This window comes from Triticum aestivum, chromosome 6D, assembly GCF_018294505.1.
Source record: "Triticum aestivum cultivar Chinese Spring chromosome 6D, IWGSC CS RefSeq v2.1, whole genome shotgun sequence".
Taxonomy (NCBI): Eukaryota; Viridiplantae; Streptophyta; class Magnoliopsida; order Poales; family Poaceae; genus Triticum; species Triticum aestivum.
The window spans coordinates 232,944,440-232,970,402 of NC_057811.1; positions in this window are offsets into that span (position 1 = coordinate 232,944,440).

The window sequence follows — 25,963 nt, forward strand, 5'->3', positions numbered from 1 at the left end:
TCATATCGTAGCGGTGCTTAGGCGAAGCCTGCGTCGGTAGCATCATCATCACCGTCATCACGCCGTCGTGCTGATGGAACTCTCCCGTGAAGCTCTGCTAGAACGGAGTTCGCGGGACGTCATCGAGCTGGACGTGTGCTGAACTCAGAGGTGCCGTACGTTCGGTACTTGGATCGGTCAGATCGTGAAGACGTACGACTACATCAACCGCGTTGTGCTAACGCTTCCGCTTTCGGTCTACGAGGTACGTGGATAACACTCTTCCCTCTCGTTGCTATGCATCACCATGATCTTGCGTGTGCGTAGGAAATTTTTGAAATTATTACGTTCCCCAACAAGGCGAGCCCCGTGCCCGCTCCTCTATAAAAAGGGGAGAGGGATAGCATCCTTCTGCATTCATCTCCTTCCAGCTTGATTCCTTCCTTCCCTTCGCCATGGTGAGAGGCCGCGCTGGTACTCCAATGGCGGCGACGAGGGCTTCTGCTCGACAGCGTGTCCCCTTCCTCCGGAGCCCATGGCAGCAAAGCCCGCTGCGAGAGGAAGAGGGAGGGGGCGATGCCGAGGCCGACGCGGCGCTCGGGGGAGAGGAGGACGGGGCGGCGCACCGGCCACGCTTCCGCCAGCGGCTCTTCCCCCAATGGAGGGCCATGTCGGAGACCAGCCCCGCGCGTTCTTCATCAGGCTGTGCAAGCCAGTGTTTGGTTACCTTCGCCTCCCCACTCCGTTTGCTCAGGAGATGGAGCTCGACCCGCCACAGGCCTTGAGGCTGCACATGAGGGGCTGCGGGAATGGCGGCATGCGGGTCGACGTTGACTTCCCCGCCCCTCATGTCATGTATCTCCGCCGCGGGTGAAAGACCTTTGCCCGTGCCCATAGCCTGTCGGAGGGGCTCGTTCTCCATTTCAAATTAATGGAGAACGGCCTGCTCTCCGTCAAGGTCTTTGGGCACTTGGGAACCCGCTTAAGGTGCTGCACGGAGAGCTCCACCGATAAAGAAACCTCCTCCTCGAGCGAGAGTGACGAGGAGGACATCGACAACGACGACGAGGGTAGCGGGCGGGAGGACGCCGATTCCGACTCTGGCTGACCGCATCGCCCTCTTCCCACGGCCACGCGCCCTGTCGAGGGTCTTCCCCATCAAGCTCTCCATCGGCGCGTTCCCCGTCGCCCCTTCTTTGCTTTCACCTGCCGCACCTGGGAGGAAAGGGGAAAGAGCGGAGATCACGGGGTACTTATCTTTACTTTAACTTGTAGGCACTTGCCAAATCTTAATTTCTAGATAATGTAATCTCTCGAGCCCATGCTTGTGCCATGTAACCTTCGTACTTCTATCAGCATGTTAATGAAAAAGACTAGCCTTGCCGGGAACCCAAGCACGTGTACGTTCGTGCAGAGGCGAAATGCCTCCTTAGTGCAAATAAACGAGTCCTCCCGGCAAGCCGTCCTGCCGGTGCCCTCTGCGCCTGCCGGAGAATCACATCTGTCGGGTTATAGACAAAGGGTCCAGCCCCTCGTTAATCTCCTTTTAGCAAGGGTATGACTAGGGATGAAAATGGAGTGGAAAGTTTCCACTTTTCCGGAGGAAAAATGGAAACGGAGAGGAAATATGAAAACGGAAATGGAAATTTGCACAACAAAAATGAAAATGGAATTTTTTATGTGGAAACGGAAACAAAAATGGAATAGTGTTTTCCGGTGGAACAGATGTGGAAACGGAACTTTCCATTTCCGTAAATATGGAATTTCCGTTTCTACTATAGGCCTATTGCTGCTTTTTAGCCCAACTACCAAACAACACACAACTACGAGTAGAATGAGCAGAATGGATCATTTGAGGACCAACTTTTATTACCAGACACGTACTCAACTAGACCATATATGGAATTGTCATGTACTACTACAATACTATCCTATGTTACTAACACAACCATATTATTTTGTAGTCAGGTTAACAATTCCATAAATTTGTTTGTTTTTGTCTATATTTCTCTATGATTCCAAGAGGTTTTAAGTTCTGGTCAACAAACCGTTTTGTTTCTGTGTCCGCTCTGTATTCGCTCCGTGTCTGTTTCCGGTAGTATTTGTTTCCGTATTCGTTTCCGGGGTTTCTATATTCATTTCTGCTTCTGCAAAAAAATATGAAAACAAATATGGTAGCACCCAGTTCCGTCCGTTTCCACGCCATTTTCATCCCTAACTATGACCATTCCTACTGAAGCAGCATTCGGACTAGGGATGGGAGCACCCGAGTTTTTAAAGAAGAGTGGCGAGGTTTTCTAATGCACAAGTCATAGGTTACGAACACGAATGGGCAAGAGGTAAACTTTATCTGTTTGGTTTGCCGGGGATCGCCGTGTCGGGCAGTCTTCTCAACTTCTTGCCGGAGCCGGGTCCTTGGCGGGATCACGCGTTCTCGCCGTGGCTGGAAAGAAGAGAGGGCAAAAGCATGGAACATTGGCGGTTCACTAATATTTGTCGGAATCAAAGAGCAGTACATTATCCTGGACAAGCATGCATATACGTATACACATAAACATGGAAATCAACGGGAAATTATACATACTAAGGGATTTCTTTCCCTGACTGCGCACAGGGTCTGCGCCTGGCTCTGTACATGGGGTTATATGCCTTGCCGGCAAGGCTAGTACAAAAGGGGTTGCCGGGGGCCCCGACAACTGCGCCTTAGGGGTAAAACTTGCGAAGATGTTCGATATTCCAGGAATTGCTCACCGGAATGCCATCTTCGGTCTCCAGGCGGACTGCGCCGGGCCTAGTGACTCGTATTACCCGATAAGGGCCTTCCCACTTTGGCGTCAACTTGTTTGAATTCTTGGCGGATTGGATTCACCGAAGAACAAGGTCGCCTTCCTCAAGGCTTCGGGCGTAAACCTTGCGCCTATGATAGCGGCGCAAGGCTTGCTGCTAGCGAGCGGCTCACACAGCAGCCTGAAGACGATCTTCCTCAAGGAGCGTCGCGTCATCTTGGCGCAACTGCTCTTGCTCAAGCTCATCATAAGCGAGCACTCGAGGTGACCCGTATATGAGTTCCGTGGGGAGAACTGCTTCTACCCCGTATACCAGGGCAAAGGGTGTCTGGCCAGTGGCTCGATTTGGTGTCGTTCTGATCGACCAAAGAACCGTTGGCAACTCATCAATCCAGCGCCTTCCACACTTGTGTAGCTTGTTAAAAGTTCTGGTCTTGAGGTCTCGCAGCACTTCTGCATTCACCCTCTCAGCCTGGCCGTTACTTCTGGGATGAGCAACAGAAGCAAAACAAACCTTGCTGCTGAGGTCTTGAATGTACTGCATGAAGGTGCAGCTCGTGAACAGCGTGCTGTTGTCGGTGATGACTCTATTCGGCACACCAAAATGGCAGACTAGTCCCTTGAAGAATTTGACGGCTGATTGTGTTGTCACCTTTCTCACCGGTTCAACCTCCGGCCACTTTGTGAACTTGTCGATCGCGATGTACAAGTACTCAAAGCCCCCGACAGCACGGGGAAAGGGGCCCAGTATGTCGAGCCCCCAGACCGAAAATGGCCAGGAAAGAGGGATTGTTTGAAGGGCCAGGAAAATGACCGAAAATGGCCAGGAAAGAGGGCTTGCTGGTGAAGCTTCTTCGAATGGAACTGGCACGCTTCACACTTGGTCACTAGTGCAGCTGCATCCTGGAGAGCGGTGGGCCAGAAGAAACCTTGCCGGAACGCTTTGCCGGCAAGGGCTCTCGACCCTATGTGGGAGCCACACATGCCTCCTTGTATCTCTACCAACAGTTTCAGTCCGTCTTCCCGAGGAATGCACTTTAATTCACGTCGTTCGGTCTCCTCCTGTATAGGGCATCATCCGCAAACTAGTACATGCTGGACCGACGGGCTACTTTCTCTGCCTCCTCTTGTTCCTCAGGGAGTTCCCCTGTTTGGAGGAAACGGACGGTGCGCTGTGCCCATGCCGGAGCCTGGGGCTCGACGGCAAGGACTAAGGCTCATCTATGGCCACAGGGGCAGCTGCCTCTAGGGTCAGGGCTTGAGGCCCCGCCGGAGGTTGCTGCTCCCCGACAAGCTTGGGGCACCCGACAACGTCCTTGCTGGCGGCTCCTAGGAGCTCAGCCGGAAAGTACTTGCCAGGGCCCGCCTTCCTTCGTTTGCTCTGCCCTGCTAATGGCTCAACCGATGGATGGGTTGATTGAAGCACAAAGGTATCTGGTTCCACAGGCAACTTGAGGGCGGCGTGTTTCGACAAGCCGTCGGCAATGCTGTTCTCTGCTCGGGGAACATGCTCTGCTTGTAGACCGTCAAAACGCTCCTCCAAATTCCTCACCTCATCCACATAGGCCTCCATCAACGGGCTCTCGTAATCCTTGTTAACTAGCTTGACGACGAGCTGCGAATCACCTCTGATGATGAGCTTCCTAATTCTGAGTTCTGCCGCGATCCTGAGATCGACAAGCAATCCCTCGTACTCCACCGTGTTGTTCATTGATTTTTCTCGGGGAAAGTGCATCTGGACTATGTACTTGAGGCGCTCTCCGGTGGGTGTGACGAGTAGCACGCCGACACGAGCACCTTGCAGCGAGAAGGCTCCATCAAAGTACATAATCCAATCACGGCTCGTCTCCTTGCCTGGAAGGGTGGTCTCTTGAATCTCTTCGTCAGGCGTTGAGGTCCATTCTGCTATGAACTCTGCCAAGGCTCGGCTCTTGATTGTCGAAGTACTTTCAAACTTGAGGCCAAAGCTCGACAGTTCCAATGCCTATTCCACAATCCTCCCAGTCACATCCGGGTTGTGCAAGATTCATTGCAAAGGGAGGCGGGTGACGACGGTGATCTCGTGCGCTTGGAAATAGTGACCCAGCTTTCTCGAGGCCATAAGGAGACCAAAAAGTAGCTTCTGCATACCAGAATATCTTGATCTAGCCCCTGCAAGAGGGAACTGACAAAATAAACCGGGTGCTGCACCACCTTCTTCTTCTGTTCAACTTTGCCCATCTGCGCAGACTCTGTTGTGCCGGGACCAGACCTTGCTGGGGGCTCCGCCTTGCCGGCGTCAGGTCCTGCCGGGGAGAGCTCCGGCCCATCTCCCGATGGCTCCACTGCTACTGCTGCTTCTTCCTCAAGTTCCCTCTGTGCTACTAGCACAACACTGACCACTTGATTCGTCGCCGCTAGATATAGCAGCAACGGCTCTTGTGGCTTAGGTGTGACTAGTATTAGCGTGGAGGAGAGGTACTTCTTCAAATCTTGTAGTGCTGCCTCTGCCTCCGGAGTCTATTTCATTGGACCGGCCTTTTTCAAAACTTTGAAAAAGGGGAGGGAGCGCTCAGCAGATTTGGAGATGAACCTACTTAGAGCAGCAACGCACCCGGCGAGCCTACAGACGTCTTTGACCCATCTTGGCGCCTCAATCTTCTCAATCGCTTTGATCTTGTCGGGATTTCCTTCGATTCTGCGTTGAGACACAAAGAACCCAAGAAGTTTGCCGGATGGGACACCGAACACGCACTTCTCTGGGTTGAGCTTGAGGTTGATCTTGCACAGATTTGCAAATGTTTCTTCTAGATCCTGCACGAGCGTGGCCTTGTCCTTAGTTTTGACCACTATATCATCCATATAAGCTCCCATATTTCTATGCAGTTGGGGTTCAAAACCAATTTGGACTGCTCGGGCAAATGTCGAACCGGCGCTTTTCTACCCGAAAGGCATCCGTACAAAACAATACGTACCACATGGGGTGATGAACACAGTCTTTTCCTCGTCTTCATCATGAAGATCTGGTGGTATCCTAAGTAGGCATCGAGGAATGACAACAGGTCACACCCGGCAGTGGAGTCCACTATCTGGTCGATGCACGGCAGAGGGAAAGGATCCTTTGGACATGCTTTATTGATATCTGTATAGTCAATACACAACTTCCATTTCCCATTTGCCTTACGCACTACCACTGGATTGGCCAACCACGTGGGGTGGAGCACTCCTCTGACCAAGCCCGCCGCCTCCAACTTCTTATCTCCTCGATGATGAAATATTGTCGCTCCAAAGCTTGCTTTCTGACCTTCTGCTTAACGGGTTGCGCATGGGGACAGACAGCAAGGTGGTGCTCAATCACCCCCCTGGGAACGCCGGGGATGTTAGATGCTTGCCATGCAAACACGTCGACATTCGCCCACAGGAAGGCCATGTGAGCGCTTTCCTATTTGTTGTCAAGGGGGGAGCTTATGGTAAAAGCTCCACCCGTGCCATCTTCCCTGATGGCACCTTCTTGGTTTCTGGCGGGGCCACCTTGGACCTCTTGCTCCCGTTGGCGGAGCTCTCCGGTACGTCCTCAACGGGAACGCGGCGCTCCAAAGAGGCGCGTTTGCCGGAGGAGGTGCAGGAGTCCTTGCCGGGGTTAGAAGTCTTGCCGGAGGGGGCCTTGCTGGCAGGGGCAGAGGCCTTGCCGGTTTCCTTCCTTCCCCGGGTCTCAACGGCAGGAACAAGTGCCTTGGTGGCAGCTGCTGCAACTGCCTCTCGGTAGAGTTGGTCAGCGCAGATGAGCGCATATTTCTTGTTGGAGGGGACGGTGATGATGCTCATCGGCCCGGGCATCTTCAACGTGTTGTAGGCGTAGTGTGATGCCGCCATAAACTTGGCCAACGCCGGGCGGCCGAGGATCCCATTATAGGGCAAGGGAATCTTGGCGGCATCAAAAACAATCTTCTCCGTCCTATAGTTCAGCTCGCCCCCAAATGTAACGGGCAACGTGAGCTTACCCTTCGGCTGACTCCTCCCTGGGTTGACCCCTTGAAACGTGCCTGTCTCCTCGAGATCTCCATCGAGCATTTGCAGCCCCTCGATCACGGCCAGCGAGATGAGGTTCAGACCGGCCCCATCGTCAACTAGCACTTTTGTCACCTTGAGGTTGCGTATTGTTGGTGAAACCAACAACGGCAAACACCCGACCGCAGTCGTGCGATCAGGGTGATCCTCGGTGTCAAAAATGATAGGCGTGCTGGACCACTTCAGTGGCCTCTGGGCATCGAACGACGGCTCCACCGCAGTGACCTCACGCGCCCAATTCTTTAGTTGGCAGTGAGAGGTGTGCAACGAGGCGCCGCCGTCGATGCACATGGCCTCAGTAGCTTTCTGGAACTCATGTTCACCGGACTTGTCATCCTCATCATGATCATCGTCTCCCTCCTTCTTGTCGCGGCCCCAAGCGGGCCTCTCATGTTGATTATCCTTGTCGCGGCGACCTCCTCGACCGCCACGCTTCTTGCCGGACCCCTCAGCACCATCATCGCCCTTCTCCTTGTCACGCCTCTCATACTCGGCTTTCTGCTTCTCTGCAAGCAGCTCAACCTACCGGCAATTCTGGAGGTCATGGCCCTTGGTGCGATGGATCTTGTAGTACTGCTTGTCGGAGCCTCCTGGCTTGTCGGCAGTCGCGAAGGCCCGGCCGGCGGCGCACCCGGCAACTTCCTTGCCGGGGTCGTCAACCTTGGCCTTCTTGGCGGCGCCGGGGTTGCTGGATCCCTCGACGACAAGCACGGTCTTTCCCTTACGCTTCCTATTGCGGCGTCGGCCCTTCTTTGCCGGGGCGATGACGTCTTCGTCTGTAGAGTCGGTTTCCATGCCGGCATCTTCGCCGGGGTACTTCCTTCTTCAGCCCGAGCACATCTATCAGCCAGAACATAAAGCTCGGCTACATCCTTGACCTTATTCATCGCCAGCTCCTCACGCATCTTGCGGTTGTGCACATTCTGATGGAATGCACTGATGACAGCGGCAAGATGAACATCTGGGATGTTGTACCGCACACGGCTGAACCTTTGTATGTACTTGCGCGGGGTTTCACCGTCCTTCGGGGGATGACATGCAAATCACTTGCCTGGCCAGGAGCTTGGTGGCCTCCGGTAAAGGCGCCAACAAACTCGTGGCACAGGTCCGACCAAGAAGAAATGGAATCCACTGGCAGGTGCATCAACCATGACATAACATTGGGCTTAAGTGCCAACGGGAAATAGTTGGCAAGCACCTTGTCGTCGCGAGCCCGGGCAGCTTGCATCGCGATAGTGTAGATGCTGAGGAACTCTGATGGGTGAGTCTTGCCGTTGTACTTTTCTCCGGCCTCAGGCTTGAATGTGCGGTGGGTGGGCCACTGGAACTGCCACAGCTCATGGGTAAAGGCTGGACAAGCCACCTCGTAAGGTAGGTCACCGGAACCCCCCGGCGCTGGGTGGTCCATAGTGGGCCCCGCACGCCTGTCTGACTGATGGCATGCTTCCCACCGCCGCTCGATAGTGGTTCAAGCATCTTCCTGAGATCGCGCCCGAAGAATTTGTCGTTGGTCGCAGCGGGCTCGCGTGTCGGACGCCGCCGTGGAAACGTTGTCGCACATGTCGGCCCGATGAGCCGGCGGGTGCTATTGCGGGCGTGGGGGAGGAGAGTGCACCGTGGTTGCAGCGTCTCTGGTCCTTCCACCGCCGGCGTGCACCGGCTCGACAGAGCGCCGCCACGAGGGTCCCCCTGGTCGCGGCTCATCTTTATTGGCGAAGCTGATGAGGCTCTGAATGCTGGCCCTCCACTCGTCGAGCTTCTCCGCAGCAGGGGGAGTCAAGGAGAAGTTGCACGTGCGCCAACGATTCCGCTGGCGTGGGTGGTGGCGAAAGCTGCGTGGACCGTGATGCGCTCCGACTTCTAACCACGTTAGAAGGAGGTCTATCACGGTCTCGCTGTCGCGTGCCGTTTCCGCAAGTGTCTGGGCCCGCATGCTGGCCCGGTGCGTCTTGAGAGTGACGCAAAGGGCTCTTCCCGCGGCGGTGCCCTGGGGCACCGACGTCGCGGTGTTGCTCGTCACGGCGCAGACGCCGGTTGGGGCGTTCTGGAGGTTGTCGCGCCACTAGTGGGCAGCACGGCTCCACCCCCGGACCCAGCGGCGTGCGGCTCGTCGTCTTGGGCACGAATGACACCGCTCGCCTGGCTCCGATGGCCAGAGGGTCGTGGGTGCTCGCGGGCCACGCCTCCGCCACCATCCGCGGCCGCCCCTCACCCGCCCGCGCTGGGACGGGTGGTTCGGCTCCTGACGAACCGATCGCCGTGATCGCCTTCTTCTTGGGAGCCATGGCGATGAAGAAGTCGGCGCGCTAACTCCTAGACCAGATTTTCACAGCCTCAGCGCCCCCTACCTGGCGCGCCAAAGATGTCGGGGGAAACGACACCTATGGTATCCCGGGGAATCCCTTCTACGTTTGGCGGGGCGTGGAGTTGTGCAAAGAGCGGGTCTAAAACATCAACGCGAGGGGATTTTTTACCCAGGTTTGGGCCGCGAACGATGTGTAATACCCTAGTCCTGCTTTTCTGTATATTTGGTGTTCTTGAGCTCTTGAACTAGCTACGGCGCATGCCTAGTCCAAAGAGTCTGAATCCTTCCTCAGTATGCCTCGGGCCTCCTTTTATATGTCAAAGGGGTCGCCACAGTGGCACACAGGAGGTGGAAAGTATGTACAGTGTACAAGTCTATCGCCTGGGACCGTAGGACAAACACATTTAATGCGCCACCGATGGGCCCTCTTGCTTTATTGGGGACGGCAAAGAAGCTTGTCCCATCCATCGCCGCCTCGCCTTGCTTCGACGCGCGTCCAAGGTGATGAGGCATGCAGCGCCACGCTGGCTGGCTGGCTGCTGAATTGGTGCGGTGAAAGGGTCTTCACGAAGATTTGCATGCCACCACGCAGGTGCTTGGCTAGTTGGCCTAGAAGTTGCACACTGCCATGCAGGCGCTGGCCTAGTTGGCAGGTCTATTGCCGTGTCGGCACGGGCGCGGGGCAGCGGAACGTTGGTGGGTGCGGGCCTAGCCTCGGCTCCGCGGAAGCCCCCAGCAAGGGTCTTGTCGGGGTCTCGCGGACGTCCCCGGCAAGGATCTTGCCGGGGGTCTTCATCTGTCCCCGGCATGGCTCTTGCCGGGTGTCTCCGCCTGTCCCCGGCAAGGCTCTTGTCGGGGGTCTTCGCCTTCTGGTTTCTCTCCAGATTCGCAGGCCTTTGTTCCTCACAAAGATCTGCATGCCACCACACAGGCGCCCCTGAGTCTTGGTCTCGACGTCGTCGATGGTGTCAGAACTCTCAGGCTCAAGGGTGGCGGCCTTGCTGGTGTTGGGCAAGTTGCCCCGGCAAGGCTCTTGCCGGGGCTATGTAGGTCGCCCCGGCAAGGCTCTTGCCGGGGGAAATCCATCTTGTCCTTTTGCCCTTCGCGCCTCTGGTTTGAGCACTGCCTTGGCAGCCTTGTACCTTTCCTTCCTCTGCCCTGCCAAGCGTGGCCGTGGCGTGGCTACGACTGCCCGTGCACAAGTGAAGGGGTACAGAAAGGCCCCTACTTTTGTACACCGACAATAGTTGAATTGCAACTCAACTTTTTTCTTTTTGAACTTTTGCATTTGTTTAAAGTAGTAGTTCATGGATTTTATTTTATTTTGATAACTAGATCTTTTTTAATTTTTTGCCAATGCATTTAATATTTGAACTTCAGGCGTCCCATATTTTTGAACTTCCAACCATAGTTCTTTAAAAATTTAACTTTTTTTCTTTCAGGAAATGGTATTTGGTGTTTTTAGAAGTCCAAGAATGCATCAATAGTTGAAGGCACATAACATCATACAACTTGTGTGCACCAAAAGAGAGAAACCGAAGACTTACACAATGTCCATACACATAACAGAGAAGTTTTACAATATTAAAAGAAATAGAACTTCAACAACACAACACACCATATTGTTCAGTAACATAAGAGATCATAAGATTCAGATAATAGAATGTCGTCTCTGAATTTATCTAATAAATTTCCAAGGAGCTAAGAAATGAAAAATAGGGGGGCAACCCTTCCTGATTGTACTAAAAATACATTTTCGAAACCTTAAATCCCATTCACTCTGAACTTCACTACCCTCAAAACCTGTTATGTGATCTGCCGCTGAAATTTTGAACGAGCACAATGTGACGCGCGTCAATCATCCAAGACGGCAGGAGGAAGCAGCGGGATGGAGGAAGGTCACCTGTAGTAGGAGGAGGAAGGTCACCTACAGCAGGAGGAGGGAGGGGCAGTGGTCGTCCCGTAGGTGGTGCCAGAAGCGGGGCCCGTCTGTTGAACCGCCCGAGGTGGTGGCAGTGAACTTCCAGAGTGCTGTGGCGGTTGGGCCCCACCCGGGAAGAGGCTGCGTGGTGGTGGCATTCGAAAGAAGGCGCGGGATCCCGTCCAAGCTCTGCCCACCGTCGCTCATAACACACCGAGTCTTATAGGAGCAGGGAGAGTAAACAACAAGTGTTGGTGTAGCTTGGCGGGATCGAGAGATGGCGACCCACACAGTGAGCACACACATCGAACTGAAGAGGCTGACGAGGACAGACTTCACAGTGAGCATGCACACACCCAGCAGGCCAGCACAACACACACACCCACACATCCATGTCTAGCTTGGCTTGGCCAGCAAAAGCGACAGAGGAGAGGAGCCGCTGGAGTGAGCCAGATCAAGTCGCACCAATTCTGGCCATCTTGACGATATTTGCGTTCCTGCTGACCCTGTCACCCTTCTCGCAAGAGCCTAGGTGACCTCGTCTGAATCCTTGTGAAGCTGGAGACTTGCAGTAGGGGTGGTGTGATTTGCGCTCATACGAAGTTTTCCTTCCAAGCTTGTATAGGTGGAACTGCTGTCAATTTTTTTGTTAAATTGATACAAAAGAATTGCCTCAAATCTTTTTGGAAATATACTGAAGAACAGTGCAGTTTTTTGCTGCAATAAGTGTCGTTGTCCTCACTCTGATGATGCATCCACATATGTATCATTGCAGGACAGAACGAGAGGGAGGAGGCCATCGGCGATGTACTGTGCTCGGGGATGGAGTAACTCACCACGGCAGCACCGCTTTCCCACGTGCTAGCATCCGCTGGATTCATGGACTACGAATGTCCTTACACAGTAGGTAGTCGAGAGCGACGAAGCCGGCGCCGAAGGAGAGAATCTTATCGTCGCCGTCCTTTTCTTTTGAGCAGTATGTCGCGGCTGGATCCCTGGTGGGGGCCTGTGCCATGGCGACGCGCAGGGGCATCACGCCGGAGAGGGTCGGGGTGGTGGCTCGCGCCGGGAAGGAGGCTGGCAGACTGCGTCATCGGAGGTGGAGGCGGGGTGGATCAGGGAAGAAGGGGTCGGGGGAGGAGGTGCGCCGGCGACGAGAAACCGGGTGCAGCGCCGTGGAAACAGGGGGAGGGATGGCCACCACACCTCGTTGGCCGGAGATCGCGGCACATGTCACCTTCCGACGCGTCATCGGGCCCAGCAAGCGACGAACGCGGCGGCGGGTTCCTGCGTGGCGGCTAGATTCACGCGGCGGCGGTAGGAGGCCGGACTCGGGTGGGGGATAGGCAGGTAGCTTGTGAGACGGAGTGGACCGGCGGTGGCGCGTGGGGAGGTGCGAGGGTCACGGCGGCGGCGGCGGCGACGCGCGGGGTGGTGCGAGGTAGGTGGAGATGCAGGGGCTGCGCCTGATTGAAAACGTGGGGGAGTCGGGAGGTTCGGGATTGTGGCTTGCAAAGTATCATGACCCAAGTTAAATTTTTGGCAAAATATAAGCGGTTTAAGAGAAGTTTCGAAAACCATCTTTTCTTCATACAAAAACCTGAATCGTATTTTCGATCGCATTTCTAAACCGTTTATTGGAATGAGGCAAATAATATGGCGTTGGAAAATTGCTGCAAAACCGCTCCTTCCATATGTTGAAAGTTTTCTCTAATTCTCTATGGATAAAGAGTAATTTGGAAAATCGTAGAATTTCACAAATCGAACAGCAGAGTTCGTATTTTCTATGCCATTTCTAAACCACTAATCCAATTGAGGCAAGTGATATGGCGTTGGAAAGCTTATGAAAATGCGCTACTTTTTCACGTTAAGTGTTTTTTATAATTTTGAACGGTTTAAAAGTAATTTAGAAAACGATACAAGTTCCACCGATTTCGTCTTTTCAAGCTAATTTTCTAACCGTACGTCCGAATAAAGCAAATGATATGGCGTTGAAATGCTTGAGGAGATGCAAAACGTTTTGGTATATATTGTTTCTCCCAATTCCTTACGATTTTAAGTCAATTTTGAAAATGGCTAAAAACGTATTTTCACCGTAATTTCTGCAAACTTTATCGGACAGGGCAAATAATATACCGCTGAAAAGCTACGGAAAAAGTGGAACTTTTTCATGTTGATAGTTTTCTCTGATTCATAGTCATTTTCAAGTAAGTTCAAAAACGGTGAGATCATTCGTTCTGCCTTTATCCCGAAACAGACTCTTCGAAAATGCACCGCGTGAAGAACTTGAACTTCTCATCGTGTCTACTTGAACTTCACTCTGTTTTTTCACGTGCTTTTTTTGCTCGTAGCTCTCCATCCACTCACCGGAATTGAGCAAGTGATATACCCGATGGAAAGCTATTGTAAACACGCAACTTTCCCGTGTTGATCATTTTTTCATACTCGCGACAATTTTAAAAGTTTTTCATCTGAAATTCATTCAGTGTAGTTGGTGAACTTCTAGTTGTTTTCACGTTGAACTTCTGTGACATATTTTCTTTTGTAATTTTCTCATCCATTTCATCAGTGTTACACAAATGATATTCTTTTTGTACAAACCTCTCTCACAATATTTTTTTAACTTTCTTTGACCGAGGACTTGAACTTACACAAATGATATTCCTGACGTTTTGAAGTAAATTAGAAAATGATGAGATCATGATTTCTGCCTTCATCGCGAATGGAAATGCACTGCGTGAAGTAGTTGAACTTCTTGGGCATGTTTGTTCGAACTTCACTATGTTTTTGACGTGCTGTTTTTTGACGTGTTGTTTTTTGCACTGCGTGAAGTAGTTGAAATTTTGGGGCATGTCTGTTTGAACTTCACTCTGTTTCACTTTATTGTATTTTTCTTATATGAAATACACACCATGTAGTACGTGGACTTTCGGTTGTTATCACTTTGAACTTCTCTCTGGTTTGAGAGAATTATTTTAAAACACAAAAAACAACATATTTTTTATGTATTTTGGACATCTAAATACACGGTGAACCTCTGTCGCAAGAATTTTTTGAACTTTTCCTCACCGAGCACTCGAACTTCTAGCAACCATTTTTTTTGTTTATGAGTTGTTTTTAAAAGTGCAAAAAATGGCATTGTGATTTTTATTTTTTGAACAGGTAAATACTAGGTTTTAATAAACTCCGAACTTCTCTGTTATTTCAATTTGAACTTCACCTTTTTATATTTTTGAGTAAAGAATTTTATTCGATTTTTATACGGAAAAAATCTTAGTTTTGTAATAAACATTATACAACTTCTTCGTTATTTCGAACTGAACTTCTTGGTTTATTCGTTAGCAACGGGAAAATTTTAAGTTTTTGTAACAAATATTGAACTGCTCCATTTTTTTGAAACTGAACTTCTTGGTTTATTATTTAGTATCGAGGAAAATCTAAGTTTTTCATATACATTGAACTATTTTATTTTTTAAAATTGAACTTCTTGGTTTTTTTTAAATTTTGGACTTCTTAGTGTTATTCATTTGTAATAGAAAAAAAATCCTAATTTTGTAATAAATATCGTACAACTTCTTGGATATTTTCGAACTGAACTTCTTGGTTTTTTCGTTAGTAACGGGAAAAATTATGAGAAAAATCTGCATTTTTTATAGACATCAAACTTCACCATTTTTTAAATTTGAACTTCTTAGTTTTATTTGTTAGTAATGGGGAAAATCCTTTTTTGAACTTTCCTGGGCAGGTCAGTTGAACTTCGAGCAACTAAATATTTAGACTTTGCCTTTTTATTATTTTTTCTCGAATGCACACCATGTAGTACGTGAACTTCAGGCAGTTACCAATTTGAACTGCTCTCTGTTTGGCTTTACTAACGGAAAATATCGAACTTTTTATGGACATCGAACTGCTCTAACTTTTTTTTATTTGAACTTCTTTGTGTATCTTTAGAAATGTGAAAACTAAAGTTTTGTTAGAAACATCTAACTTCTTCATTATTTCAAATTAAACTTATTGATTTTGTTCTTTAGTAACCTGAAAAACCCGTTATAAATATCAAACTCCTTTGCTTTTTCTAATTGAATTTCTTGGTCTTATTCTCTAGTAATGAGAAAACCCGATTTTCTTGAATTTTATTGGTTTTTCCACCATGAATTACTCAAGTCTACACCATTGATATTTCTCCTCTGCACATCCCGTCACTTGAGTCTCGACTTTTAAATTCCCCCTTGAATTATTAAAGTTTTTGTTACATGAAATAAACAAGTTTGTTCTTTTTTGTGACTAAATATTTTTTATTCTCTGAATTTCTCTCGTAGCTCCCTCTGAACTTCTACACATATGTCATGAATGTTCCCTAGTTTTTTTAACCTTTTCTGTTTATTTTTTGAACTCTAGGATTAGTGGGGTTTTTGTTGAACTTTGCTGGTTTTCATTTTTGGACTCGAAGGGGTTGTCATATCAACTAATATTTTTATCATTCCTCTTGAGCATCTTTTTTATGAACCTCTCGTGTTAACGAAAGCACCAAACTTTGGGAACTCCTTGTTCTTCTATTTTTGAACTTTTTCAGTAGCAATAATACTCGAACTTCACTGACTTTTTTTGTGAATCAACCAAATGCGCAGACCACACAAGAAAGAGGGCACATTTTCTTTCATTGTGGACATTTTGTAAAAACATAGGGAGAGCAGACAATCACAAAGAGGAAAATAAAGAAGGAAAAAATTATGAGTTTTTCTCCTTTTTTGCTCATACATAGAAAATGTGTGTATCCACATTTTTAATTTTTCTATGTTCTTTCTTTGATCTACATGACAGAAAATAGTCTTTTTCAATTCGGTGTACTGCACACACACACGCACGCACGCACGCACAACATATCCACATTTTTTGGCTGACATCAACTGAAAAGGTTTCAGTCTCACAAGGATACACAAATCAAACTTCCGTGAATTTCTATACTTTTTACAAAAAAACTTTTTTTCGAGAACTTTGATAAACTTTTGCCCATGAGCAGTACAACATTAACATCTCTTGTACAAAATTGTTTGTCTTTTACATTAGCGGGTGGAACGTCACAAGTGGATGGCGGTGCACGTTGGTGAATAGGAGAAGGAAGAATGGTGATGCTGGTCAAGGTCGGATTCGGTCGTCGCTGCAGTCCACACGCGACAATAATCTTGGCCGTTTGCGGACACGGGGTCAACGACGAGCGGAATGCAGCGCTCCACACATCTCTCCGCAACCGGATGCCCACACCTGCATCGATTTCACAACACAAAATAAAGAGTTTGTGATCAGAGCTGCATCGATGAACATGGTTAGGCACTCGCGACAAAATCGAGTTTCAGATTTTCAGTTAGAGCATCTCTTGTTGTCTGCTAGAGTAGCGTGCAGAGTTTCAGTTTCACAGTTTTTGAGCTTGATGCCTACTGATTTAGACTAACCAACTACTTAATAATTATGCAAAAGTAACTAATAGTAGCACTAGTTTGTATACCAACTATTTTACTGAGCTGAAGAAATATATGGATGCTCAACTAACAGTAGCACCAGTTTCTTCAGAATGCATTTTCCAGAAGCCAAATATATAGATACAACTATTTGTAGGGAATTTTCGTGCAAATTCAAAGAAGGTCAGATCTTCATGGGGAAAGAGATGGTTGCAAATTCTCACCACCAACTTATTTTTGATGTTTCAACGTTCCTGAATATATTTTACATTACATGAATGGCTTAAATATCCTACCCAATGTATAATTTACCCCAGTACCTACAAGAATCATAGTGGTCACCATATAATCTCAAGTTTACATACCCATTGTGTCTACCACCTGTAACCTGATATCTTAGAGGCGAGCTCCTTTTGCCTACTCTGGTTGCAATTTATGATATATAAGCAGCAACTAACACTTCTGCACAGACCTGGATCATCTTGAGGGCTTTGAGGGCAACTTCTTTACCAGGCTGGTGTCACCGGTCACCAAGAATCGAGCACCTTTCACCAGCTCCTCCTTGATCATAAAAAGGAGAGCAGAAGCCTCCAGAGGAAGTCTGACGGACACAGGTGGGGCACTTGGACTGCTGAAGCAGCAGCCGGATCAATGTCCTGTGGAGGGCAGCGACCGTAGCTGGACAGCAACGTGCAGGGGACATGGCGTCGGATGCGCGTGGGATGGCCGGCTGCGGCGAGTGGGATTTGGCCGGGGGCTTGCGCTGCAGGTAGCCTGGCCACGCGCACGCATGGTGGAGCGACGGCGGCGCCATGGGCAGGTCGCGGGGGCTCCATGGGCAGGTACGAGGGCCAGGAGCTTTCGTTATACCAACAGGATTAGCTTCAGCAAGTATCTTGTGACTGAATTTCATTCTTCTATCAGCTAACAGTTCTAATTCTACATTACTAACCTCATTATCCTTGCATACTTTTCTGTCCCCCTAGCAACTCTCGTCTTTGGCTTTACCCTGAGGCCAGTTGGGATCGTAATGAACGGCATCAGTGGATGACACCACCACAACCTTTTGAACCTCCAGAGATGACCAAACCTCAAGAATATTTAAGGTGCCCTTCACGGCAGGCACCATGACTTCTAACTGCACGGTTGTATTTAGCACACCATTAGTAACAGATCATCAAGAATCTGCAGTTTCCAAAATTGGACTTCAACGAGATTTTACAGTGCCAGTAAGGCGGTAGCAACTTGTAATCGTCTCTGACAGCAGTGATTCACTTACACTACAAAAAAAGACACATCCGTGACATTTTGGGCCGAACGAAAAAAATTCTGTCATACTTTTGACACCTCTATGATGATAATTGTGACAAAACCCGGTATCATCATAGATGTGGTGGGCTCCTACTTCTATGACAAAAAATCATGACAGAAAATGGGCTTTTCGTCCTGGGCGGGCCGGAGACGCAGCTGCATGACATTCTTTGGGCCGTCCATGATGGAAAAAACCGTGGTAGAAGCGAGGGCGAGGAAAATATCGGGGTGTTCCCGGTTACGGTGGGTGGTCGGGGCCGAGCGATGCGCGTTTCTCTCGTACATGCACGCGCGTGGGTGCGAGGCGTTGGGCTCTAACTGAACCTGAGCGAGGCGTTGGGCTCTAACTGAACCCGAGCGATTGCACTGCAGGCTACGTGTTACTGAACCTGAGCGATCGATCGATGGCTGTTAACATAACCCGATCGAGCGATTCCTTCGCTACTGCTGCTAACTGAAGCCGGTCGATGCTGCCTCTGGATGAACGGTGAGCGTTGCTGGGGGGGTTTGGATGAACAGTTCCCGGTGGGGGTGGATGAACAGGACCCCGTGGTGTTGCCTCTGGATGAACAGTGAGCGTTGCTGGGGGTTTGGACGAACAGTTCCCGGTGGCGGTGGATGAACAGGACCCCGTGGTGTTGCCTCTGGATGAACAGGACCCCGATCGATCGAGCCGGTTGGGGCTGGATGAACATGACCCCATGGAGGGCTAGATGAACAGGACCACCCCGTGGAGGGCTGGATGAACAGTAGACGGTGGAGGGCTGGATGAACAGTAGCCCGTGGAGGGGTGGTTGAACAGTAGCCCGTGGAGAGGGCTGGTTGAACAGTAGCCGGTGGAGTAGCGCGCGGTGGAGGCTGGATGAACAGGAGCCCGTGGATGAACAGTCGCATGTGGAGGCTGGAAGAGGTCGACGGTGGATGAACAGTAGCCCGTGGAGGCTGGAGGGGGTCGACGGTGGAGATGAACAGTATCCCGTGGAGTCCCGTTTTGCGGTACGCCACACCCCTCCCAATGAACAGGACCCCCGTTTCGGCCGTCGCGCTCCAACACAAGTCCGTTTCCACCGTTTTGTGGTACGCCACACCCCTCCCGATCAACAGGACCCCCGTTTCGACCGTAGGAGGTCCGTTTCCTCCGTTTTGCGGTACACCAGACCCCTCCCGATGAACAGGATCCCGTTTCGACCGTGGCCGGTCGAACACAGGGCCGTTTCCTCCGTATTGCGGTACACCAGACCTCGTTTCCATCGACTGTTTCGTCCAAGCCGGTTGGCTCCCACGCGTTCCGTTGCCTCCCGATGAACACGACGCATTCCGTTGCCTCCCCATGAACACGACGACGACGCAGTTTCTCCGTTCTGACCCAGCCATGTACACGAGCCCTGGCCGTACGTATGCGCGAGTAGGCGTTCGAGATCCCGCCCGTATGTACGTACGTGGCCGTATTTTCTTTCTTGCACACTGGCCGCTGTACGTACGTGTACATGCTACATGCGCGCCTCTACTACGACACGTGCGCGCTCTACATCGACCAGTATGTACGTACACGTTCGCGACCAGAATGACAATGCTACGTATGCTTCGACCAGGTGGGTCCCGACTGTCAGGCCCTTCCTTGCGTGCGAAGATATAGCTGGTGGGTCCCAGCAGTCAGGGGGCGAATCTTTTTTTTGCCCGGACGCACTTCCTTGCGTGCGAAGATGTAGCTGGTGGGTCCCAGCAGTCAGGGGGAAACGTTTTTTTCGCGAAATACGGTGGCCCGTCCGGTGGGTCCCTGCTGTCAGGTGCATGAATAATTATTTTGCGTGTAATAAGAAGGCACTTCCTTGCGGCTGCCGTGGACCCAACTGTCAGCCTCTCCACGTACAGTACTCTTCCGATGGAAGTCGGTCGTTGACCACATTGACCACGCTGCACCGAGAGCACCAAGGCGGTGGACGATGGCGAGGACTAGGAAGGGGAGGACGCGGAGCCAGGGAGGACGCGGCAGTGGATGCCCACATGTAGAGGAGTATGAGGGTTCACTGGTTCGCTGCGGTGTGAGGCTGTCGTCGCCGCAGAATAACAGGGGGTGTGGGTGAGTAGAGGGATGGCCTGGCCAGCGGTGGGAGTAGTAGGGGGCGGTGAGGCCTCCGCCGCATCGCAGCCGACCAAGGGAGGCAGGAGCACGAGGCACGACCGGCGCTGGTTTGGGCGGCTGGAGCAAGAAGACCAGAGGTTGAAGAAGCACTACGGCCATTGGATGGACATCGTACGGTCACTAGAGCTAGAATCGTGCATATTGACTAAGTTGACAAAGCCCTCCATCCCCGTCAACTTAGTAGGCCCACAAGTCAGCCTGCCACTATACTGGGTCCCAGCTAGCAGGGGGAGTATTCATTTTTTGTGCGTAATAAGGAGGCACTTCCTTGCGTGCGAAGATATAGCTGGTGGGTCCGAGCTGTCAGCAGGGGTAACTTTTTTTCGCGAAATACAGAGGCCCTTCCGGTGGGTCCCAGATGTTAGGTGGAGGAATCATTATTTTGCGCGTAATAAGGAGGCATTTCCTTGCATGCGGCCATGGACCCAGCTGTCAGCCTCTCCACGTACAGTCCACTTCCGATGGATGTCGGTCGTTGACCACGTTGACCAGGCCGCACCGAGAGCACCAGGGTGGTGGACGACAGTGAGGCCTAGGAAGGGAATGACACGGAGCCAGGGAAGACTCGGCAGTTGTTTCCCACGCGGTGGAGTACGAGGGTTTACTGATTCGTCTGCCGTCCCAGGAGAATAACAGCAGGTGTGGGTGAGTAGACGGATGGCTAGGCCAGCGATGGGAGTACGGTGGGGCGGTGAGGCCTGCGTGGCAGCATAGACGGCCGCGGGAGGAGGGAGCAGGCAGTCCCGCCGGCGCTTGTTTGAGTGGCTGGAGCAGGAGATGCAGAGATTGAAGAAGCACGACAACCGTTGGATGGACATCCAACAGTCACTGCTCTCGTGTGCATTATTTCTAATAATGTACAGCCCATTTGCTAATTCTTAAGAATTTTTTTGGAGCCCATCTTCTTTTTGTTAGCATTACACCCCATATAGTGGCCACGGTTAAAAAGTATAATTTTTTTTGCATATTTCGGTGCGGTCAACTGTTTTTAATCCCGAAATATCGATTCACATTCAAACTATTTTGAAAAATAATTTATATAAATATAAAATCCAAATAATTGTCCACGCATAAAAATCAATGGAATTTAAAATCTTGTAAAAAAAATTGAAACTAATTCCCGATTTGATGTGTTTTAAAAATGTACAGCCCATTTCTGGGCAAACCGAATGAAACTCTCCTCGTCTTGAAAGATTTGCAGCCCAGCAGGGCTGATAAAGCAAGTAGGCCTCGTTTGGGTATTTCTTTAAAAAAATAGAACTGGGCTAGCCATTTTCAGCAAGAAAAAAACACAACTGGGCTCATGATGTGGTAAACATAAATAAAACCCTGGCTAGACGGGCCACAGCCCCCGCACAGCCCCGTTGTTACCCTGATCCGTCGCTAAAACTAGTATAAATAACAACTGCTTGTTCCTCAAAAAAAACTGCGCGACCTGCTGGGTCCCTGGTGTCAGCCGCTCGTAGTGTAATTCTCTCGTTTATTGACTACGTTGACAATGGCGTGAGCCCCAGATGTCCAACCATTAGGAGGAACCATATTTTTGGGCTTGTAATATAGAGGCACTTGCTTGCGTACTGCCATGACGCTGGTGGGTCCCTACTGTCATCCTCTCCACGTACAGTCATCTCCTTGTTCCTCTCGGTTGTTGACGACGTTGACAACGCAAGAGGGCGGCGCACCGCGCACGGCGAGCGAACCAAGGCCGCAAGGCGGAGGACGACGGCGAGGCCTCGGACGGAACGAACAGGAGCCGTGGAAGATGCGCCGGTCCAGTCGCAGGCGGAGGGGAGTACGAGGGTTGACTGGTTCGGGTGCGGGTGCGTGTTGGGGCTGACGTCGCCGGAGAATAACAGGACGTGTGGGGGAATAGAGGGAGGGACTGGCCAACGTTGGAGGGTACGTACGGTAGGGCGGCGGAGGCGCAGCCAGCCATGGGAGGCGGGAGCAGGCGGAGCCGACGGGGTGGTTTGGTTTGGGTGGCTGGAGGAAGAAGAAGACAAGAGATAGAAGATACACGACAGATGTTGGATGTCAATCCAACGGCTGGTAGGCAGAATCGTTTGTTGACTGGCTAGTAAGTCGACACCACCTTGGATAGGCTATTTCCTCGCGGGTCCCAAATGTCAGAATCCAAATCTGTCACGGTCATGCAGCCTTTCCTATGAAAATTTACAGCCCATTTGATGTGCTAGTTCGAAATAAGTTTGTGGGTGCTGGTGGGGGCTAATCACTTGGCTTCTGTAATGCACAGTGAGCTCAAGCAGCCGGCGAGAGTGATGTTATTTCCCTTGGTTGGGATTTGTTAGTTGTTACAATATTTCACTCTAAATTAAACGACTGGCAAGCCATTTGCCTTGCTTCAAAGAAAATATGACAGTCACAGCCGAGTTGAAAAGGGCAAGAACATCTAACTCCAGCTTACAAACTGTACAAAAGCACGAGGGTTAATTGTTCATCAGGTTTACAAAAAAACCCAGGTTGAAAAGGGCAACAACATCTAACTCCAGCACTGTTTTCGGCAGTCACAGTCAAATGGATCGGTCAGGTCCATAGAATGAACATCCTGGGTCGTAAAATTTACTGGATTATGACCACAATATGTTGTAAATAGAAGCCCGGCACGTTCAGAAGCTCTTTTGCCCACCTGAAACTCCTTTTTTTGCTCTTCCACATACCCATCCGTCAAAACCATGCTGCTGATAAACTTAAGCCTGATGGACAATAGTAACCTCGCATTCAGCAGGAAGAATGTGACAAATCTAGTGTTTGCACGGTTGGCTACATATCGTTCTAGCGTTATTGTCTTCAATCGAATCTCATGAGAAGTGAGAAAATCCCGATGCTTACGAATCCACCGATTGGTTATAACTTTCTTACCCCGTCCTGTTGCCTAAATAGACATGAAGATTGAAAACAGTTAAGGTCTAAAAAAAGAGTGTCGAAAGAGCAACAGCTGAACGGTTAATTCTAGTACACTATATGCGGGCTTCCAATGTGCGTGAAATTATCACCTTTATATACAACTTCTCCAGACATGGAAAGCATTGCAGCAAGCCAATAATCTTGTTCAGATCAAAACTATTCATTTGGATATATAAGATCTTGACAGAATCCAGCACCATTGATAGGCCATCCATGGAGAAACTCTTCATTGAGCATAGAACATAATATTAGTACAAAATGTGTACTCCAAGATGACATATAACTTATGCGCAGAAATTTAAAATGCAGCTTATGGTTACAAGTGTAGATGATAATGTAAAGTACCTGAAGAACTGTGGAGCCAAACACCATATTGAAATGAGCACAGAGATCATGTATTACACCCAAGGTCTCCAGTTTAGGCGCAGAGAGGACGGTTATTTGCAACGGTGAATAACTAGAATCAAGGATCAACCTTTGAAGTGAAGGGGCATCTTGGATGATGAGCTGCCTTCCGTCAAAACAAATTCCAATTCTTACAAGGTTAGGCGACTTTATTTGGAGACAACCGATTCTAACTGTGAAAACAAGCACCAAGCACTCCAGGGCAGGGCAACTGGAGTGGATGATGCTGTGCAATGAGGCCTCCGATATACGAACCCGCACAAGTGAAAGTTTCTTGAGAAATGGGAGTCGAAGGTTTAGTACCAGATTGTCTGGTAGGTCGCACAGCGCAAAGGTGGCGGTGTGGAGAGAGGAGGAAAACCGCGAGATGGACATCGGTGCTGAGGGCACAGGTAGATGGCGTTCGGTATCTGGTAGGTGATTTCCAGGGGAATAGTAGAACTCAAGCAGCTGTAGTTCTGTGAATTCAGGGGATTTCAGCCAGGCGTCCACCGTGCAGGGCATGGTATGCTTGCTCAGGTAGCATGACGGGATGCAGAGGCTTTGAACGGAGCCCTGGTGGGAGGAGATGATGGCTCTGGGGATTTCAAAATCATTGAAGAGAGATAGCTGACGACAGTCGAGATTAAGGGGCACGGCGCGCCATAGAGGGCGCCACCGAATTGAGAGGACTTGGGTGCGGCAGCAATCCTTGGTGGGGAGAAGCGAGATGATCTCCCCAAGGACGGCGTCCGGGAGATCGCTGATGCGGTCCACCCGAGATTCTACGGGTTCCTGGGATCCGGTGGGGGCGGGGTCGCCGCTTCTCCCCGCGCTGCCGGGTGCGGGATCTACAACAGGCGTCGCCGCTGGCGGGAGCCTCATCTTCTTGGCGCTGGGGTCAGCCGACTCCATTTTCCTCGAGGGCGTCGCGTCGCGCTCACGGATTTGAGCAGAGTAACGAATGACGAGCCTAGTTGTAGTGCGAGTGAAGAAGAAGGGGAGCTGGGGTTTTTCTGTAGTAGTGAGGAAGAAGGGGAGCTGGGGTTTTCTGTAGGAGTGAGGTGAGGAATTTGGGGGTACGAGTGGAGCGAGCTGACGTGAGGTGGGTGGGAGTGAGGAGGAAGAAGAACACCCAGGTTTTTTGGGGGGCGGTGTGCTGGGTGTGGGTAGCGCCTCTCATTCAGTAAATATATGGACTTTTGAATTGATTTTACTATTTACTAGGGTGGATGGGCTGTTTTGTCTTGGGCCCAGAGAAACAATTACTACTAGTACAGTGGAGACACTCTACAGCTACCCAGAAAAACAATTACTACTAGTACAGTGGATACAATACCGCTTCTGGCTCCTCCTAGGTCATCGAAACGTCTCCCTCTACTGAATGCCGTTATACTTTTGTTCACCGACATGCGGGCCATGCAGCGCGCGGGCCCAAATGCCATCCACCAAATTAGAAGGCAGTATGCAGGCGGAGAGTCACCCCGGTCGTAGCGCGGCAATAACGAGCCGTCGTATCACAAAACCCCACCTCCCCGCAGTCTAAGTTTGACGGACGAAGCAACCATCATTTCACTCTTCGCTGAATCCCCTTCTCCCTCACCGTCTTCAAGAAAGGCAACACTCGCATCTGCCACTGTTCTTCTCTCCCAATGAAGGGAAGGTAAGCGGATCCGTGATGTTGGTATATTTTCGTTCAGAGAAAAAAAAGAACTTTTGCAAAGCAGTAACCGATCCTCACTCTCTTTTTTGTTTCATTGTCATTGCGATTGTGTTTTCCTTTCAGTGGTCTCCTAGTATTCGTCAGTTTCATGATGGACCAAGGAGAACCAGGCAAAGATCTGCCGATATTGGAGCAGACGCGGGAGGCTGATCCCCACGAGACAGAGAGCTCCAAGAAGATGGAGGCAGCCACCGAGCCGACCCCAGATACGCTCACGGCCACTACTGAGATGGTCAATGCCCCGTTTGAGGTTACCCCGGCACAGGAGTTTTCCCCCTTCGAGGATGTGCCCCCCCCCCCCCCCCGCTGAGCTGCCCAAGGTGATTTTCTTCTTTGCCGATCTCGATTGTGGTTTTTCATCTAAGTATGTGGTGATGAATAATGCAAAATTTATTAGCTTCGATGCCATGCTATACATAGTGGTTTAAATAACTTGTGTTTCTTATACTGGAAAGTAATTCAGAATTTGTTTCTGTTTCAATTAGAGCCCTGATGCAGACAAGGATTGTGTGGTTGTACATGTCACTCGCTATGAGGCGGATGACCTGAATATACGCACTGGGAAAACAGAGTTTTTAGGCTGTTGGATCCTGGAAGCCATTTGCGCTTATACCAATGAAGAGTTGTATTCCAGCCTCACTGTTGTCAGGCGTGTTGTCCAGGGTGTACTGAAGCACAAGAAGTTCAAAGCTACTCCTTCGTTTGTGAGGCATACTGTTCTTGTCAAGCTTACGCAGGAAGATGATGTGGCATGCCTCCACAAACAAGTTTATGAGTGGCAAGGCCACAAGGTTGTCTTCATGAAGGTTCACAGGATTGAGCTGCTGCCGGACGTCCTCGATGATATTCATGGCAACGTCCGCCTTGTGTCCAGCCCAAATTAGATCGAGGCATGAAATAGTTGCCCCAGCTAGTATTTAATAGTAGTTTGGATTGTGTCTAATTATCCGAACCTTGCCTGTTATCGAGCCCTCTGGGGCTAG